Source organism: Arachis ipaensis, chromosome B2 (assembly GCF_059453495.1).
Source record: "Arachis ipaensis isolate K30076 ecotype BB chromosome B2, ASM5945349v1, whole genome shotgun sequence".
NCBI classification, from domain to species: Eukaryota; Viridiplantae; Streptophyta; class Magnoliopsida; order Fabales; family Fabaceae; genus Arachis; species Arachis ipaensis.
In genome coordinates, this window is record NC_142437.1 from 51,588,050 (window position 1) to 51,594,909 (window position 6,860).

General features: G+C 40.5%; 1 non-coding gene across 1 annotated transcript; it reads left to right on the forward strand.

Moving 5' to 3' along the window:
* Window positions 1-6,065: 6,065 nt before the first annotated feature.
* Window positions 6,066-6,173, forward strand: LOC148573968 (small nucleolar RNA R71). Its single transcript, XR_015905945.1, has one exon. It is a non-coding gene; the product is annotated as a small nucleolar RNA R71 (small nucleolar RNA).
* Window positions 6,174-6,860: the final 687 nt, after the last annotated feature.

Here is a 6,860-nt window from a genome sequence, read left to right on the forward strand (position 1 = left end):
AGAAAGCTGACATCCATAGCTTTCCAACGAGGTATAATAGTCTATATTTGGCATCAAATTGGCAAGGTTGACAAGAGAACAAAGTGACGACTCAAGAAAGGGGGGTGCAACGTTTGAGTGTAGTTTAATGGATCATTATCCTTTTTGGATCAATTATGTCACTCTACCCTTCAAGCAAGCAAGGCCCATCAACAACACCAAATCAAGGCCACAAGAATCATCTAGAATAGTTTATTTTCATTTGATTGTAATTTGCTTTGAATTTCATTTTCATTTTGTAATTTAGGGAGCCTATTTAAAGGCCTTAGTTTCTGCATTTGAGAAACACGGGGGATTGAAGGGGAATCCAGCCCCTGAGGGGGAGAGAACTGGAAATCATTTTCTTTTAGTTTTGTAATTGAATTTAGAGCTATGACTCACTAAACCCCTTTCATTGGGTTAGGGAGCTCTATTGTAATTCAATGAATCAATAATAGTTTTATCTTCTTCTTCAATCTTTTCTCTTGAATTTTGTTAGAAAGCTTCTCGATCTAATTCCATTGGGTAGTTGTCTTGGGAAAGAAACTACCCATAATTGGAATCCTTCGGAACCTTGGGAAAGGAATGGAGGATTCATGCTAGAGAAGCTTTCTCACAGTGAATTGGATTGGGGTTTGGATGGATATTGTGACATGTAATCCTACCAAATTGTGGTTCATGAAACTGTGTGGTATAATCAGTGATCGAGCATCATCTCTTCTTATGAACATTTAAACCAAGGGATTGGGAATTTGTTCGTTTTTAGAGAGAATTGGTGAGCCAAGGGATTGGGATCCAATCATATAAGATTGCCAAGCAAAATTCAATGAATGCATTGGTTGAGGAAGGAATAAAAATGTTTTGATTCGGAGATCTCAATATCTCCTAACACCCAATGAATTCCCCATTTTTGATCTACCACTTTCTCTTTACATTCTGCAATTAAATTCATGCAATCACCCCATCCCTTTTAATTTCAGCAATTTAGCTTCTCGCTCTTTAATTCATGCAATTTTACATTCCGCAATTCTCATCTAAATTTTGATTCCGCTCAACTAGAACATACTTCTAATCCGAATTGCTCACTCAACCAATCCTTGTGGGATTCGACCTCACTCTATTGTGAGTTTTTACTTGACGATAACCGGTGCACTTGCCGGAAGGAATTTTGCCGATCGTGCAATTTCCTAAATCGTAGCATAACAAGTTTATGCGCATCACTCATCACAACACCAAACTTAAATTGTTGCTTGTCCCCAAGCAACTAAAAATAAAATAGGATAAAAAGAATAGAATATACAATAAATTCCAAAAACATCTATGAAGATCAGTCTTAATTATATGAGCGAGGCTATTAGCTTTTTGCTTTTGAACAGTTTTGGCATCTCACTTTATCCCTTGAAGTTCAGAATGATTGGCTTCTATAGGAACTCAGAACTTAGATAGTGTTATTGATTCTCCTAGTTCAGTATGTTGATTCTTGAACACAGCTACTTTATGAGTCTTGGCCGTGGCCCTAAGCACTTTGTTTTCCAGTATTACCACCGGATACATAAATGCCACAGACACATAACTTGGTGAACCTTTTCAGATTGTGACTCAGCTTTGCTAGAGTCCCCAATTAGAGGTGTCCAGGGTTCTTAAGCACACTCTTTTTGCTTTGGACCATGACTTTAACCGCTCAGTCTCAACCTTTTCACTTGACACCTTCACGCCACAAGCACATTGTTAGGGACAACTTGGTTTAGCCGCTTAGGCCAGGATTTTATTCCTGTGGGCTCTCCTATCAACTGATGCTCAAAGCCTTGAATCCTTTTTATTTTACCCTTGCCTTTTGGTTTAAAGGGCTATTGGCTTTTTCTGCTTGCTTTTTCTTTCTCTTTCTCTTTTTTTTTCGCCATTATATATTTTTTCTGCAAGCTTTTCACTGCTTTTTCTTGCTTCAAGAATCATTTTTATGATTTTTTAGATTATCAATAACATTTCTCCTTTTCCATCATTCGTTCAAGAGCCAACAATTTTAACATTCATAAACAACAATTTCAAAAATATGCACTGTTTAAGTATTCATTAAGAAGAACAAAAAGTATTGCCACCACATTAAAATAGTTAAACTATTTAAAATTCGAAATTCCTGTATTTCTTTTTCTTTTGCAATTAAAAACATTTTTCATTTAAGAAAGTTGATGGATTCATAGGACATTCATAGCTTTAAGGCATAGACACTAAGACACTAATGATCATGTAATTAAAACACAAACATAGATAAACATAAAGCATAAAAATTTGAAAAACAAAAAATAAAGAACAAGGAAATTAAAGAACGGGTCCACCTTAGTGATGGCGGCTAGTTCTTCCTCTTGAAGATCTTATGGAGTGCTTGAGCTCCTCAATTTATCTTCCTTGCCTTTGTTGCTCTTCTCTCATTACTCTTTGGTTTTCTCTGATTTCATGGAGGAGAATGGAATGCTATTGGTGTTCCACCCTTAGTTGTCCCATATTGGAACTTAATTCTCCTAGGGAGGAGTTAATTTGCTCCCAATAATTTTGTGGAGGAAAGTGCATCCCTTGAGGCATCTCAGAGATTTCATGATGAGGAATTTCCTCATGTTCTTGTCTGTGAGTGGGATCTCTTGTTTGCTCCATCCTTTTCTTAGTGATGGGCTTGTCCTCATCAATGAGGATGTCTTCCTCTATGTCAATTCCAGCTGAATTACAGAGGTGACAAATAAGATGAGGGAAGGCTAACCTTGCCAAAGTAGAGGACTTGTCCGCCACCTTGTAGAGTTCTAGGGATATAACCTCACGAACTTCTACTTCCTCTCCAATCATGATGCTATGGATCATGATGGCCCGGTCTATAGTAACTTCAGACCGGTTGCTAGTGGGAATGATTGAGCGTTGGATGAACTCCAACCATCCCCTAGCCACAGGCTTGAGGTCATGCCTTCTTAGTTGAACCGGCTTCCCTCTTGAATCTCTCTTCCATTGAGCTCCCTCTTCACAAATGTCTATGAGGACTTGGTCCAACCTTTGATCAAAGTTGACCCTTCTAGTGTAGGGGCGTGCATCTTCTTGCCTCATGGGCAACTTGAATGCCAACCTTACATTTTCCGGACTGAAATCTAAGTATTTCCCCCGAACCATTGTAAGCCAATTCTCTGGGTCCGGGTCATACTTTGATCATGGTTCTTGGTGATCCATGCATTGGCTTAGAATTCTTGAACCATTAAGATCCAGACTTCTTGAATGGGATTGGTAAGAATTTCCCAACCTCTTCTTCGAATCTCATGTCGGATCTCCGGATATTCACCCTTTTTGAGCTTGAAAGGGACCTCGGGGATCACCTTCTTCTTGGCCACAACTTTATAGAAGTGGTCTTGATGCACCCTTGAGATGAATCTCTCCATCTTCCATAACTCAGAGGTGGAAGCTTTTGCCTTCCCTTTCTTCTTTCTAGAGGTTTCTCCGGCCTTTGGTGCCATAAATGGTTATGGAAAAACAAAAAGCAATGCTTTTACCATACCAAACTTAGAAGGTTTGCTCGTCCTCGAGCAAAAGAAGAAAGAAGAGAGTAGAAGAAGAAGGAATAGAGGAGATGGAGGGGGGTTAGTGTTTCGGCCAAGGGGGTGAGTAGGGTGTATGATGTGTGAAAATGAAGGAGTGAAGATGGGTTTATATAGGAGTGGGGAGAGGGGTAGGGTTCGGCCATGTATGGGTGGGTTTGGGAGGGAAAGTGGTTTGAATTTGAATGGTGAATGTGGATTAGTGAAGAGATTACGGAGAAGAGGGTAGGATTTGATAGGTGAGGGGTTTTTGGGGAAGAGGTATTGAGGTGATTGGTGAAGGGTATTTGGGGAAGAGTATTATGAAAAGGTATGAAGAAGGGAGAGAGTGAGTTGAGGTTGGTGGGGATCCTGTGGGTCCACAGATCCTGAGGTGTCAAGGATTTTTCATCCCTGCACCAATTAGGCTTGCAAAACGCCCTTTGCTGCCAATCCTGGCGTTAAACGCCAGGTTGCTACCCATTTCTGGAATTTAACGCCAGTTTCTTGCCCTTTTCTGGCGTTAAACGCTAGTCTGGTGCCCATTTCTAGCGTTAAACGCCCAGAATGGTGCCAGACTGGGCATTTAACACCCATTTTGCTGCCCTTACTAACGTTTAAACGCCAGTAGGCTTCTCCTTCAGGGTGTGCTATTTTTAATACTGTTTTTCATTCTATTTTTGCTTTTTCAGTTGTTTTTGTGACTTCTCATGATCATCAACCTACAGAAAACATAAAATAACTATAGAAATTTAACATAGATAAGTAAAATTGGGTTGCCTCCCAACAAGCACTTCTTTAATGTCAGTAGCTTGACAGTGGGCTTTCATGGAGCCTCACAGATACTCAGAGCATGATGACGGCCTCTTAACACCAAACTTAGAGTTTGGTTGTGGCCTCCCAATACCAAACTTAGAGTTTGAATGTGGGGGGTTTTGTTTGACTCTGCATTGAGAGAAGCTTTTCATGCTTCCTCTCCATGGTTAAAGAGGGAGATCCTTGAGCCTTAAACACAAGGGAGTCCTCATTCACTTGAAGGACCAATTCTCCTCTGTCAACATCAATCACAGCTTTTGCTGTGGCTAGGAAGGGTCTGCCATGGATGATGGATTCATCCATACACTTTCCAGTGTCTAGGATTATGAAATCAGTAGGGAAGTAGTGTTCTTCAACCTTTACCAAGACATCCTCTACAAGTCCATAAGCCTGTTTTCTTGAATTATCTGCCATCTCTAGTGAGATTCTTGCATCTTGTACCTCAAGGATCCCTAGCTTCTCCATTACAGAGAGAGGCATGAGGTTTATGCTTGACCCTAGGTCGCACAGAGCTTTCTCAAAGGTCATGGTGCCTATGGTACAAGATATTGAGAATTTTCCAGGATCCTGTCTCTTCAGAGGTAATTTCTGCCTAGTCAAGTCATCCAGTTCTTTGGTGAGCAAGGGGGGTTCATCCTCCCAAGTCTCATAACCAAATAACTTGGCAATTAGTTTCATGATTATTCCAAGGTATTTAGCAACTTGCTCTTCAGTAACATCTTCATCTTCTTCAGAGGAAGAATACTCATCAGAGCTCATGAATGGCAAAAGTAAATTTAATGGAATCTCTATGGTCTCAGTGTGAGCCTCAGACTCCCATGGTTCCTCATTAGGGAACTCTTTGGAGGCCAGTGAATGTCCATTGAGGTTTGCCTCAGTGGAGATCACTGCCTCTTCCTCCTCTGCAAGTTCGGCCGTGTGGGTTATGTTGATGGCCTTGCATTCTCCTTTTGGATTCTCTTCTGTATTGCTTGGAAGAGTACTAGGAGGGAGTTCAGTAACTTTCTTGCTCAGCTGACCCACTTGTGCCTCCAAATTTCTAATTGAGGACCTTGTTTCAATCATGAAACTTTAAGTGGTTTTAATTAGATCAGAGACTACAGTTGCTAAGTCAGAGTAGCTCTGCTTAGAATTCTCTGTTTGTTGCTGAGAAGATGATGGAAAACGTTTGCCATTGCTAAACCTATTTCTTCCACCATTATTGTTGTTGAAGCCTTGTTGAGGAATCTGTTGATCCTTCCATGAGAGGTTTGGATGATTTCTCCATGAAGGATTATAGGTGTTCCCATAGGATTCTCCCATGCAATTCACCTCTTCTATTGCTGGATTCTCAGGATCATAAGCTTCTTCTTCAGATGAAGTTTCTTTGGTACTGCCTGTTGCTGCTTGCAAGCCAGACAGACTCTGAAAAATCATATTGACTTGCTGAGTCAATATTTTGTTCTGAGCTAATATGGCATTCAGAGTATCAATCTCAAGAACTCCTTTCTTCTGATTTGTCCCATTATTCACAGGATTCCTTTTAGAAGTGTACATGAATTGGTTATTTGAAACCATTTCAATGAGTTCCTAAGCTTCTGCAGGCGTCTTCTTCAGATGAAGAGATCCTCCAGCAGAGCTGTCCAATGACATCTTGGACAGTTCAGATAGACCATCATAGAAAATACCTATGATGCTCCATTCTGAAAGCATGTCAGAAGGACACCTTCTGATCAATTGCTTGTATCTTTCCCAGGCTTCATAGAGGGATTCACCTTCCTTCTGTTTGAAGGTTTGGACTTCCACTCTAAGCTTGCTTAATTTTTGAGGTGGAAAGAATTTTGCCAAAAAGGCATTGACTAGCTTTTTCCAAGAGTTCAGGCTTTCTTTAGGTTGTGAATCCAACCATGTTCTAGCTCTGTCTCTTACAGCAAAGGGAAAAAGCATAAGTCTATAGACCTTGGGATCAACCCCATTGGTCTTGACAGTGTCACAGATTTGCAAGAATTCAGCTAAGAACTGATGAGGATCTTCCAATGGAAGTCCATGAAACTTGCAATTTTGTTGCATCAAAGAAACTAATTGAGGCTTAAGCTCAAAGTTGTTTGCTCCAATGGCAGGGATTGAGATGCTTCTCCCATAGAAGTCAGGAGTAGGTGCAGTAAAGTCACCAAGCACCTTCCTATTGTTGGCATTGTTGTTGTTTTCGGCTGCCATGTCTTTTTCTTGTTTGAAAAGTTCTGTTAGGTCCTCTATAGAGAGTTGTACTTTAGCTTCTTTTAGCTTTCTCTTCAAGGTCCTTTCAGGTTCAGGATCAGCTTCAACAAGAATGCCCTTGTCCTTACTCCTGCTCATATGAAAAGAGAGGAGAAGAAAATGTGGAATCCTCTATGTCACAGTATAGAGATTCCTAGGGGTGTCAGAGGAAAATAAAAATAGAAGGATGAGGTAGAGAAGAGAGAATTCGAACTTATCAAGAGGGATAGAGTTCGAATTGTACAT